Source organism: Fukomys damarensis, unplaced genomic scaffold, assembly GCF_012274545.1.
Source record: "Fukomys damarensis isolate Sample0158 unplaced genomic scaffold, DMR_v1.0_HiC HiC_scaffold_39, whole genome shotgun sequence".
Lineage (NCBI taxonomy): Eukaryota > Metazoa > Chordata > Mammalia > Rodentia > Bathyergidae > Fukomys > Fukomys damarensis.
Genome location: NW_022900951.1, coordinates 17747652 through 17760306, shown reverse-complemented (window position 1 = coordinate 17760306; position 12655 = coordinate 17747652). Strand labels below are relative to the sequence as shown.

Here is a 12655-nt window from a genome sequence, read left to right as displayed (position 1 = left end):
TTTCTTTTTTTTTTTTTGTACTAGGGATCAAACTCAGGACCTTGTGCTTGCAAGGCAGGCGGCAGCACCATTGTGCTAAATCCCCAGCCCAAAACTCTATTTTTCTTTCTTTTTTTTTTTTTTGGTACCCATGATAGAACTTGGGACCTTGTGGGTAATGATTCTAAATAAAAGGTATATTTAAATATTTTTAGAATCTGTAGATTTAGAACAAAGCCACAATTTTATTTTTTTCTTTTTTATTGAGTTTATTGGTACATTTTAGGTATACAGTACAGTTACATTCATTATTGGGCTCTTGTACCTTTACATGTCAGGTCTTGGTTCTCATATTTTCCCCCTTGTCCCTGCCCTTCCTTCACTCCCTCCACCCCTCCCCATTTGCAAACACTTTATTTTCATTTTTTCATTTTCTCATATTTTTTCTTTTCCCTTATTCCCTTTCCCCTACCCTTCCATTTTCCCTACACCTGGAGCCCTTTTCTTCCTATTCCACATTGTTAATTATCTCAGTAGGATCTTGTGTACTATTACAATTTTTTACACCAGAGAAACTATTCGGTATTTACACATGTGTGAAAGTCACAATTCTAGATTTTACAAATACCTAAAATTTGTGTCTCTAAAGTAAAAACCTGAAATTACTTTAAATCCCATCTTTTATTTCTGTAAATTCTTTCTAAATCCATTCTAGGCCCTTCATTCCATCTGCTGTCACCAGACTACATTTGTGTCTGTTAACATCGGTGATCGGTGGGATATATGCAATATTTGACTGTGTTCCAAAAAATTACCTAACATTTGGAAATAAGCAAAAGGATGACTGCTCATTCTTTCAAAGTCCTGACTGGAGCTTTATTTAAAGGCCGTTATTTACAGGGCCCACCCAAGGATTAGTTGGTTCTCTAGAGGAATTAATTGCTGCTTGACTAAGGTTCAGACATGTTAAAGTGGAGTAATTTGCTTAATAGAGATGAAAATGATCTCTGTACAGTAGAATTGATAACCCCAGAGGTTATGGTTTTATTTCCGTCTTGCCTGTAATTTGGCAAATTTACTACAGCATGCTTTTCCTTTTTGAACACATAAGCCTCTCTCTTCTAAATTCCTTTTTGTACCAGATTTGCCATCCTACTTTTTCCTTCATTGATGCATAAAGCCTGTGATGTAAATGTTCATTCTGTATTTTCATCAGGGTCATACCTTTGAAAGTTATACTTTGCTTCCATGGAGAAAGAAGATCTCACACGATATATCAAGGCCTCATAAGGCATCCACTGATTAGTTCATTTGATCTCATTTCTCTGGGCATCGCATTTATAAAAAGTTAGCCAATGCATTTGGATTTCCCCCTTGAAATTCTGTGTTCTGAAAGACTTCTGACAGAGTCATCAATCTTATTGTCCAAGGAAAGTAGGGACAGACAGGTTTGCCTGGAACACAGAAACCATTCACCAGCTTTGAAGCTCAAAGTTGATTTTCTTGACCTCTTCTTAGTAAAACAGTGTACATAAAACACAGGCTTTTTGGAGCAAAGCCTTTCTAAATAACAAAGCTTTTGCAATACATGGGCCTGATGTGCAAAATAGAAGGGAGGCTCCCAGGCTATAAAGAGAAGAGGAAAAAGCATCCCTCACTTCCTCCTGGTTATAGGGAAATGAAAGGGACACTTCAGTGTGGGAGGCAGGTGACAAGACCAAATCAGCATGATCACTTCCTTCCAGGTGGAACAACTAGGGACTAGGGTAGGAAGAATGGTAACCAGGTTGCTAAGAAAGCAGAAGTCAGGAAGCAAGGAGATCTGAATCCTAATTTTTTCTTTGGGAAGACTAACATCTGCTCTTTGTCAATTGGAGGCCACAGAAACTACACCCCTCCTTCGCACACCAGATGCCATCTTGGAAAGGAGCAGCGGAAAGGGTAGAACTCTTATTAGGTTGAACACTCAACTAAGTTATTCAAGTAGAGACTATTTACCTACGAAGACATTTTACAGTGCAGTAAATTCTACTTATGGGATAGAACTGAGGTTAACCAATCACACTCAGTGATGTCCCTTCTTCTGTCTAGGCAGTACAGGTTTTTAAGGTAAATCAGAATGGACAGACAGGAAGAAGAAAGTTACATTCTCATTGTTTGGCTAAGTAGATCCTGAGTAAATGTGAAACACTGCCACCTGTGTGTACATTGTGTTGTTTCTTTCTTTCTTTCTTTCTTTCTTTCTTTCTTTCTTTCTTTCTTTCTTTCTTTCTTTCTTTCTTTCTTTTCTTTCTAGTTCTCCCTTTCTCTCCTCTTTCTCTTCCTTCCTTCCTTCCTTCCCCCTCCCCTCCCTTCCCTATCTTTTTCTCTCTTGTTGTAGTTCTGTTGAATCCAGGAACTGCTGAGCTATATCTCTAGCCCTTTTACCCTTTTTATTTTGAGGCAGGGTCTCTAAGTTACCCAGGCTGGCCCTGAAGTTGTGATCCTCTTTTTTCAGCCCACCAAGTCATTGGGATTACAGGCATGTGCCACTGTACTCAGAATTCATTTAACAAGATAAGGCTGCCCACAGATTGGAGCTACTGATGCCAAGAATACGATCACTATACTTATGGGTTTATTGATAGCTCCTTACAATTCTTCCAGTATTTGCTTACTGTCATCTGAGCTGTGCCATTTGGTGCCATTTACTAAATATAACCTGTTTTATGCAGTTCCTGGCTCCCTTCTGGTTGGATATGGCTGTGGTTAATTGTGGCTATTGTGTCATGATTGTAATTTTCAGGCTGGAGCATTTTGTTGTTGATGTGCAGCTTTCCAAAGCTCATTTTCCTCCTAGCATGGCACATGGCAATTTGACATAGTGGCTGATCAGCAGACTAAGTTTTTGAATCACTATGTTGGACAGAACTGCAAGATAAACCCAGTAGTAGGCGTGTATTATGAATGGGAATCACATCTTTGTTCCTTGAGTTTGTTCATCACCAGATAATCTTGTCTATGCTGAAATATGTATTTTAAAGAAGGAAAGTGACTAATTCAAGATATTCTTCCAAAGGATACTGCCTGGATGGTGTCTTCTTCCATCTCTTTTTAAATAAAAGAAGTAAAGATAATTAGGAAAATACAAGCAAGATGTAAAGAGAAAATGAGAGCTATGGTTCTATTCAGTGGACATTACTGACATTATGATGTATATCCTTTTTAAAATGCAAGTAATTCATGCTTACTATAGAAATATAAAATTACAGAAAAACAAATGAACAACAACTACGAATAAATGAAAACCTCCTGATAGTCCTGCCACTCAAAAATAACCAGCCACATTTAGGGAGAATATCCTTTCAAACTTGTATGTATACAGATTTATACCCACTGTATGCAGATTCATACCTTTTATTTTAAGGGATTTAAAATGTGCACCCATCTACTTTTTTTTTTAAACAGTGCTAGAGATGGAACCCAGAGCTTGGCACACACTAAGCAAGTACACCGCTATTGAACCATAGCCCTACTCCTAATCTGTATTTTTTTTTACTTAACATATTGTGAAGATGTTGCTGCGTGAATAGACATGTTTTAACATCACTTCTCAACTGTCTACTTTTCCATCATATTGTAGTATTGATTTTTATTAATCACATATTTGAATTGGACATATGGGTTGTTTCCACTTGTTTGGTTATTTGCAGTACTGTGGATTGAACCCACAGCCTTTCACACTGAGCTGTATTCCCAGCTCCCCTCTTTTAAAATTTTCAGGCAGGATCTTGCTAAGTTGCTAAGTTACCCAGGGTGGGTGTCTTAGTTACTTCTCTTGTTGCTAGGCCAAAATGCTCAACACCCAAAAGGTAAAGGAGGAAAGATTAACTTTGAGGTTTCAGTTCATAGTCGGTTGGCTCCAAGGCAGGGCGGCATGGCAGAGGGGTATGGAAGAGAAGAAACCAGTCTATGGCAGGGCAGGCAAGAGACAGTAAAGCAGCGGCAAGCCTTCCTTTTCCTTTTGTCCCATCCAGGCTACACATACTTATCGTGGGCCTTCCTAATATCCACACTCAGAACTACGCTAAACCAGTCAGTGAACTAATTCAGTTATCACATACCCTTAATTCATATTCACAAAAACTAGATCCATCACCTTCGAAAAGCCCCACCTATGAGCACATGAGGCTTGGGGGGCCATCTAAATGAAAACCTTCAGTGGATTTGAACTCATGATCCTCCTGCTTCAGCCACCCTGAGTGCTGGGTTACAGGCATGTGCTGCCATCTCTGGCTTGTTTCCACTTATTTACTAAAAATAATTAAGGTTATTTCTACTTGCTAAATCTCATTATAGCCCCTTTTCCCCCTAGGATCAACTCTTAGAAGTAGCATTTTTAGGTAAATAGCTTTGATTATACTGATTCATAGCATTTTGGGGGGGGGGTTTGAGACAAGGTCTCACTATGTAGTTGAGACTGACCTGGAACTCACTATGTAGCCCAGGCTGGTGTCAAACTCACAGAGATCCTCCTGCCTCAGCCTCCCAAGTGCTGGGAATATAGGTGTGCACCACCATGCCCAGCTCACTAATTCATAGCATTTTAATTTCTTTTCTTACAGTATGATAATCACTCAGTGAATAAAGTATATCATCTTGTATTTTAAATGAAAATATCTCCTCATGTTACCACATATATTCTCTTTAAAAAGATTTTTTTTCAGTACTAGTGATTGAACCCAGGGCTTTCATTCACAATGAGCTATATTCCCAAGCCCTTTTAAAAATTATTTGACACAAGACCTCACTAAGTCACTAAATTGGTTGTGCTCAAACTTGGGATCCTCCTGTCTCAACATCACAGAGTGATAGGATTACAGGAATGCACCACCATGACTGGCTCCTTTTTTACTTTTTATTAGTAAGGTCTTGCTAAATTTCCAGGCTGCTCTTCCTCCAGCAGCTTCGTGAGTAGCTGTGCCACCACACCTGGCTTCCTCTGCATAGTTTGCTGTTGTTGTTGTTGTTGTTGTTTTGGTACCGGGGATTGAACTCAGGTCCTTGCGCTTGCAAGGCAGGCCACCGAACCGCAGAGCTAAATCCCCGGCCCTCTCTGTATAGTATTTTAAACAAGCGCTTAGTGTAGAACAGAGTTTCTCAACCCTGGCATCACTGACATTTTGGGGAGGGCATTCTTTGCTGTGAAGGCTGTCCTGTGCACTGTGAGATGTTTCATAGTGTCCTTGGTCTCTACCCTCAAATGCTTGTGACAGCTGTAGGGGTGGAAAAGGGGTAATCCTTCTCCTGCCCATCCTAAAACTTATGGCTAACAGTTCTTTAACAAGACAAGTTCACAAGAGAAAAGCCTAGCAAATTAATTTGATCTTAATTTTACACGACATGGGAGCCTTCAGACTGAAGATTCAAAGATGCAACACAGGGTGTACTATCCATTCTTATGTTTAGATTTAAACAATGACACAGGGACAGCCATGTAGAACTGTGATTGAATAAAAAGGTTCTGGTAAGAGACCAAGGGGGTAATACCCAGCAATACTTGCCTGTTCAGATTCTTGGTGGCTCCACATTTGTAGAATTCCTTCTTTTCAGGTAGGTATGAAAGAGGACCATCCCTGCAATGAGGGTCATATAACTTTCAATCATCAGACAAAGCTGGTCAAAGAATTTCTATGTGGTCATCCCTTATACAGAAAAATGAGAAAAAATTAATATTTCTTGTTCATGCTAAGCAAGAACTCCTTGACTGAGCTATACCCCTTGCCCACAGTTTCATTTTTTAATACTTGCCTTGATGCTTTTTGAGAAAAAAATGGATGTTTTATCTCAATGAATAAATGAAAAAATAAAATAGTCATCACTTGATAAGTATAGAGTATTCTTAATCTGTAAATTGAATGTGAATTCTACACGCATTACAATAATCTTAATGAAAATAGTTTTCTTGTAAAATACTAGGTACAAACAATAGATCTATTCTTTTTGTGATGCTTGTGAATTAGAAACTTTTTTTTTTGTACTTGGGATCAAACTCAGTACCTTGTGCTTGTGAGACAGGCGCAGTGCCACTGAGCTAAATCCCCGGCCCATGAGTAACAAGCTTTTATCAGCAAATGGCGTTCTCTGGTTTATTAAGTAAAATAGAAGTCAAATATCTGGGTTGTTTCAGGCATTAAAGAAACTACTTTAAAGCTACTTTGAGCATGAATTCTACTTTCAGCCTGGAAAAATGTACATGACATTTCAAATAGGACAATTTAAAATCCCCCTTACAAGCAGACTAAAGGGCTCAGTTGAATTGGAATCCTTAGGTAAAACTTTGACTAGTTGTGATTGGCAGTCTTGTCTGCCCTTAAAATTTAAAGCAATTATTTCTAGATTGTATTCTGATAATGGTGTCAATAAAGTTAAGTAAAAAAAATTTCCTAATCTGTACATTTTCGCTCACAGTGTGTTTTTTTCTTGTACATTATGAGTAAGTCTTTCTGATCCTGCCATCCTGATACTTGCCAGGGCAACTCTTGGGGTTCTAAACTGGCAGATCCCCTTCTTTGCAAAGATTTTGTCATATGCTTATGCCCAGTAATATCTCCTCCCAGTATCTGAAGGAAAATTAGTAAATAATTGGTGTACAATATTTTTCTCCTGCACTGTTTAAAATCTCATTGAGTCAGTTAAAATGCCTTCAGCTATGAATAACAATGTCCAACAAAAGTGGTACATCCAACAGGAAGTTATGTTGTCTTCCATAAACAAACATTTAGAGGTCCGTGGTCCCAGGCCAAAACGTGTCATCAGTGACCAAAGATTTTTCCATCTCAGTATGTTCCCACCCTAAGAACATGGGCTTTTGTGTATCGATTCATAGCTGCAATATGACTTCCAGTTCCCATGAGGTGAAGTCCCTATGAAATAACTAGAAGGAAGAGGTGGGAAAGGAAGCTCTCCCTTAATATCTCCTGATTTTATCAGGATGGAAGATCTTTTCAGCAGCCTTTTGGGAACAAGTCATAGCTAAATATGATTTGGGAGGTAAGCCTGGTTGGAGAAGGCAGTCACTGTGGGCGTGGCTTGAAAGAGTATCTCCTTCCCTTCTCCTTTGAACTCTCTGCTTCGCACTGCCATGCCATGACCTCTTTCTTTTTGGCTATGTCCCTCTATCATGCTGCCCTGCCTTGGAGCCAGCCAACTATGGACTGCCAATCCATACTCTATAATCTGTGAGCCAAAATAACCCTTTCCTCCTTTAATTTACCGGTTTTGGGTCTTGTGTCTTAGTGAGGAGAAAATAACTAAGACAGATTTTGGTTCTGGGAGTGGGGCTGTTGCTGTGATGGTACCTGACCATCACCTTTGGAACTGGTTTGTGGAAGGAGTTTGAAAAGTTTTGCAGATGCTGGCTGGAGAAGCAGCCCTAGAATGCCATGAACCAAGCTCGATGGGAGATTCTGATCAGAGCTCAGAAAACCAGAGTGATGATGGAAATGCAGCCAGTAAAGATGAGGCTGAGGAGGTTTTCTTTGGGAGCAAGAATTCTATTGGCAGGTGAAATTCAGATCATGTGTTTTATGCTCTGGCAGAAAATTTGTCTACATTTTGCTCATGTCTTGAGACTTTGCAGGATACTGAGATTAAGGGCGGTGGACTAATTAATCTGGAGGAAGAAATTTCAAGGCAGCTAAACATTCAGTCTGCAGCTTAGGTACTGTTCAGGCTTTTAGCTAGCTCTACATTGCAAATCAATAGCTAATGCTGCAGGTGAATGATTTAAAAGTTTTAAGTTTGGACAGAAAGGAAGATCCAGTAAAGTTGGGGCCTGCAAAGGAGAAGTAGAGGCAAGCTTGGTTGCTCAAAAGATTAGCATTAAAAAGAAGCCAAGTACTTTGGAATAGTACAATAGGAAAAATGGCTTGAGCACATGTGCAAGACTCCACCCATGCTGAATTTGAGAGTATAAAGCTGAAGGACTTTACTTTGAGAGCCTCAGAACACTCTGTTGGGGAAAGGTTGCCTAGGGAACTGATGCCCCAGGATCTGGTTACTGTGCTCAGCCATCCAGGTACTTCGAGGCCTTTACAACAGTCAGCACAATGCAAAAGGGTTTGTCAGTACTCAGGCTGGTGACAGACCTTGGCATCATCCATGTTCTCCTGGTTTTATAGGCATGCAGAATACAAAAGGTGTGGGATCTGGGACGCTTCCACTCTGATTTCAGAAAAAGGCCAAAGTTGTGATTGTGAAGCCCAAAATGAAGTGGAACCCCCAGAAAGTTGTAGAATCCAGGAATGTGGAACATCTGAGGAAAGCCACAAGGAATGGGCAAAGCCAACCCAAGAGAGGCCATGAGGGCTAAAACCACCTGCAGTGGTGTAGGAGCATAGCCACCTAAGGTTTAGAGTTCACCTCTTGCCACAGACTGCCCTGGGTGCTAGACATGGAAACACAATATTTGTCCTGCTGGATTTCAGTCTTGCTTTGGTCTCAACCTCCCCCGCTTTTTCCCTGTCTGGTACTGGGGATCAAACTCAGTAGTCCCATTCCTTTTTATCCCCATGTCTCCCTGTTGGCATGAGAACATTTACCCTACGCCATTGTATGCTGACACTGTTGAACTCTCTTTACATTTTTACAGGTGCTCTCAGCTAAGAGTTTGTCTTAAAACTCAGAGGAACTTAGACTTTTCAGAAATGCTGAAACTTAGGATTTTGGTAACTCTTAAAGATGAACAAAATGCCTTTTGTATAAGGGGATGAGCATGAATCTTTTTGGGGCCTAGGAAGAGAATGTTACACTTTATATGTAGATGCCCCCCAAAGCCTCAGGAGCTCACACATAGGTGGGACTTTTGGGAGGCGATCTGATCATGAGTGTGATACTCATTAGTGGACTAGTCAGTCCACTGATGAGTTTATGGCTAAATGTGATGCTGGGAGGTGAAGTCTAATTGCAGGATGTGGTCACTGGGGATGTGGTCTGAAAGAGTCTATTGCCTTCCTTCCTCCCTTGTTCTCTCACAGCTTCCTGCCACCATGCCATAGCTGTTTCGCCTCTGCCATGTCCCTTTGCTTTGGAGCCAGCAGATTGAACTGAAATTTCTACATACTGTGAGCCAAAACAAACCTTTCTTCTAATTTGTGGGTTTGGGGTATTGTGTTTCAATAATAAGAAAGTAAGACAAGTAGCTTCTGCATTTAGAACACACACCTAGAATGTTTGGTGTCATGGGGGCCAAGAGACTCTCTTGCAAGACAAAAAGATGCAGCCTTTTGGGTTTCCAGGGGCTGCTCCTCACATGGACATATTTTGCACTGGGCTCTGGGACCAGATTTCTCCTTGAAGCACTACTGTTTCAGAGGTGGAGGCACAGGTGTGTTATTGAAAGGAACCCAAAAGTTTTCACCTTCTGAAAGTCTCTAGTAGGTGGCTGAGCTTAAACTTGGATCCCAAATATATCTTGTTCCATTTCTCCAATTTTTATCTCTTACTATTTACAGGAATTATATTCCAAACAAAGAGCATGGCAAGGCAGATGCATCTCCAGTACATTCAGATAACACTAGGGATTGATGATTGCTTATTTGAAAAGTCCAATTTTGCTACAATGTGACAAGTCTCTTATTTTCCCAGAAAAGGAAAAAAATAGCTAAATTCTCACTTGTTCTCTCTTATTACTAAAACACAAGATCTTTTCCTCTCTTTGAAGAATACTGCATACCATATGGTTTTTGTTTATTTGTTTGTTTGTTTGGGGTACTGGGGATCAAACTAAGGGCTTTGGGCTTGAGAGGCAGGCATTGGCATACCATATGTTTTTATACTGGTCACTGAGCCAATGTTACATGTATAAAATTTACTAAACCTCCATGCTTGCATATCGGGGAATCTTCTTAATTTGTTGGGCTCCCTTTGCAATACTAAAGAGAATGATGATGCTTGTCTGTCCATCACCTTGCCTCTAATAGCTGGGAGTAGGGATGAAATTGGAGTATACAGGTATAAGAGCGGAATCATTTTCTTTAGAGTGGCCCATACTCATCCATTACAGAGGTGTCATTGAGGACTGCCATGAACTAAACACTTAGGAGGGTGGCAATACCAAGAGAAAGTGTGAGGTTTTAACCTTTTAGGAGCTTTTAAATCAAGAAAGTAAATAGGACACATGAGGCTACACCTGAGTGTCATGAGCACATATTTCCAAAGTTTAAGACATATGCTAATATATTAGTCAGCTTTCTATCACTGTCATAAAATATCTGAGATAAATCAACTTACAAGGAAGAAGCATTTATTTTGGCTCATGGTTTCAGAGATTTCAGTCCATAGTCTGCTTGTTTCATTGACTTTGGAATCGTGGTGAGGCAGAACATCATGGTGAGGAGGATGTCATGGAGCAAGCTGCTCACTTCAAGGCACAAGGGAGGTAAAGAGAGAGAGGAAAGGGCTGTGGTCCCAACGTCCTCCTTAAAGGCATGCCCTCAATGACCTGACTTCCTCTAACTAGGCCCTATCTCTTAGGGGTTCCACCATCTCCCACTAGTGCTACAGCAAAGGATCAAGCCTTAATATGGGCCTTTGAGGAACATTTCTGATGCACCACAGCACTACAATACCTTAAAAATATTATGCTATGTTAAACAAGCCAATTGCAAAAGGACAAATACTGTATGACACACTTACAGAAGGTACTTAGAACAGTCAGATCCATAGAGACAGAAAGTATAATTGCCAGGAGCTGGGGAAAGTGGAGGAATGAGGAATTAATTAGGGTACATACATAGTATCACATTTGCAAGAAGAAAACGTTCTCAAGATCTATAATAGTTGCAACACTAATATGAATGCATTTAATACCACTGTCTATGTAAAATAATTAAGATGGTGTGTGGCTTATATGTCCCCCCAAAGCCTCATGCAGTCATGGGGAGTGCTTTTCAGAGGTAGCTGGATCTAGAGTGCATGGTATTGGGATCAAGGGGGTGTGATTACTAAATCAGTCCACTCATTGGTTTGGCCTAATTCTGGCTAGTTTTAAGGCTATGAGTGCTACACTCAGCCTAGGCCAGGTAGCCTGTATACAATACAAGGGATGGAAGGAGGGCTAATGTGCTTTTTCCTGCCTGCTTGCTGTGGGCTGTTTCATCTCTGTGATGTCTGTCTGCTGTGCCACCTTGCCTTGGAGCCAATCCACTATGGACTGAAACCTCTACAAACTAGGAGCCAAATAAACCTTTTCTCCTTTAACTTTGGGTGTCAGACATTTCGTCTCAGCAATGAGAAAAGGAACTAAGACAGATGGTAAAATTTTATGCTATATGTGCTTTGCCTCCAATTTAAAACACTTAAAGTAGGGAATAGTAGTATATGTCTGTAGTCCCAAGCTACTCAAGAGGCTAAGGCAGGTGCAACACTTGGGTACAGGAGTTTGAGGCCAGCCTGGCTAAAACAGCAAGATCTTGTCTCAAAAACAAAAACTCAAATACTAAAAATAAAAACCAAGCATATGAAAAACAAAAACAAAAAATACTTTACAAGGAAAAAAAATATCAATTCACAGTATAACATAAAGAATACAGGGCTGGGGATTTAGCCCAGTGGTGTTGGGCCTGCCTCACAAGCGCAAGGCCCTGAGTTTGATCCCTGGTACCAAAAAGCAAAAACAACAACAAAAAACACAACGTGGGCTAACTGAACCTGTGATCTCATTCTGGTATTTTTATTAACTGCAATCTTAGTTAAGTCCTTTAGTTTCATTTAATGGCCTCAACTATAAGGCAAGAAAAAGGCTAACCTTAACTTGTAAGGTCATTGGTAGAATTCAAAGAAAAGTAAGTCCCTGAATTAGGAATGAGTTCTGTTCTGGGAGAATTGCTCATAACTTGGATTTGTTTTTAAGCTGATAAAGTGAGTCTTACACTCTACACCTGTGAAAGTTCACAATTTGAATGTTCATAAATTACTTACTGTAATGTATGAGAGAGCCATGTAGCTAAATGTATGGTGTGACACAAATTAGTGGTCATCAAGGGGGTGATGAGGGAAGGCTTCATAGGGAAATGTTAATTGAACTGGTCCTGGAATAATAGGGATAACATTTACTGAGTGCCGCCTACATTACTGGGTTTTGGGGTGCTGGAGTCTCCTTCTAGAGGTAGTTTCTATGTTCTTTCTGTCTTGAGCAAAGAACTGGTCAAGACCAGTGCAAAAGGTAATAAAAATAAAGAAATTGAAGAATACAAAGAACTCCCCTGTACCCTTCATCCAGCTTTAACAATTATTAATATTTTGCCATGTTTGCTTCAATTATCTTTCTGTCTCTGAATCATCTGAGAGTAAGATTCAAATGTCATGTACATTCATTCAGTCAGGGAGGAAAAACATTTTTGGAGACTTGCAAATTAAACTAATAAAAGATAGGCAGAAAAAAGATAAGCAAGATAATAGAAACTATTATGTAGGTAGGCATGGAAGTTCACAAGAAAGTGAAACCTATGGAAGAGTTAGAACTTGGGGCTTATAAGCCATTTTAAGAGGGTGCAGGGAAGGGCAGCAAGCACTTCTTGGAGAAAAAAATGATTTCTTAGAAGGGGTGAGGAAAAAGATATGAGGCAGAAGAAATAAAGACAGAAAGGAGACAAAGAAAGTCTTAGTTTAAAAATTGTGGGCTTTTTTTTTTTTT

At 40.0% G+C, this 12655-nt stretch overlaps 1 pseudogene; it reads left to right on the top strand.

Moving 5' to 3' along the window:
- LOC104850304 overlaps positions 1-8325 on the top strand; it is a 10264-nt pseudogene extending 1939 nt beyond the window's left edge.
- Positions 8326-12655: the final 4330 nt, after the last annotated feature.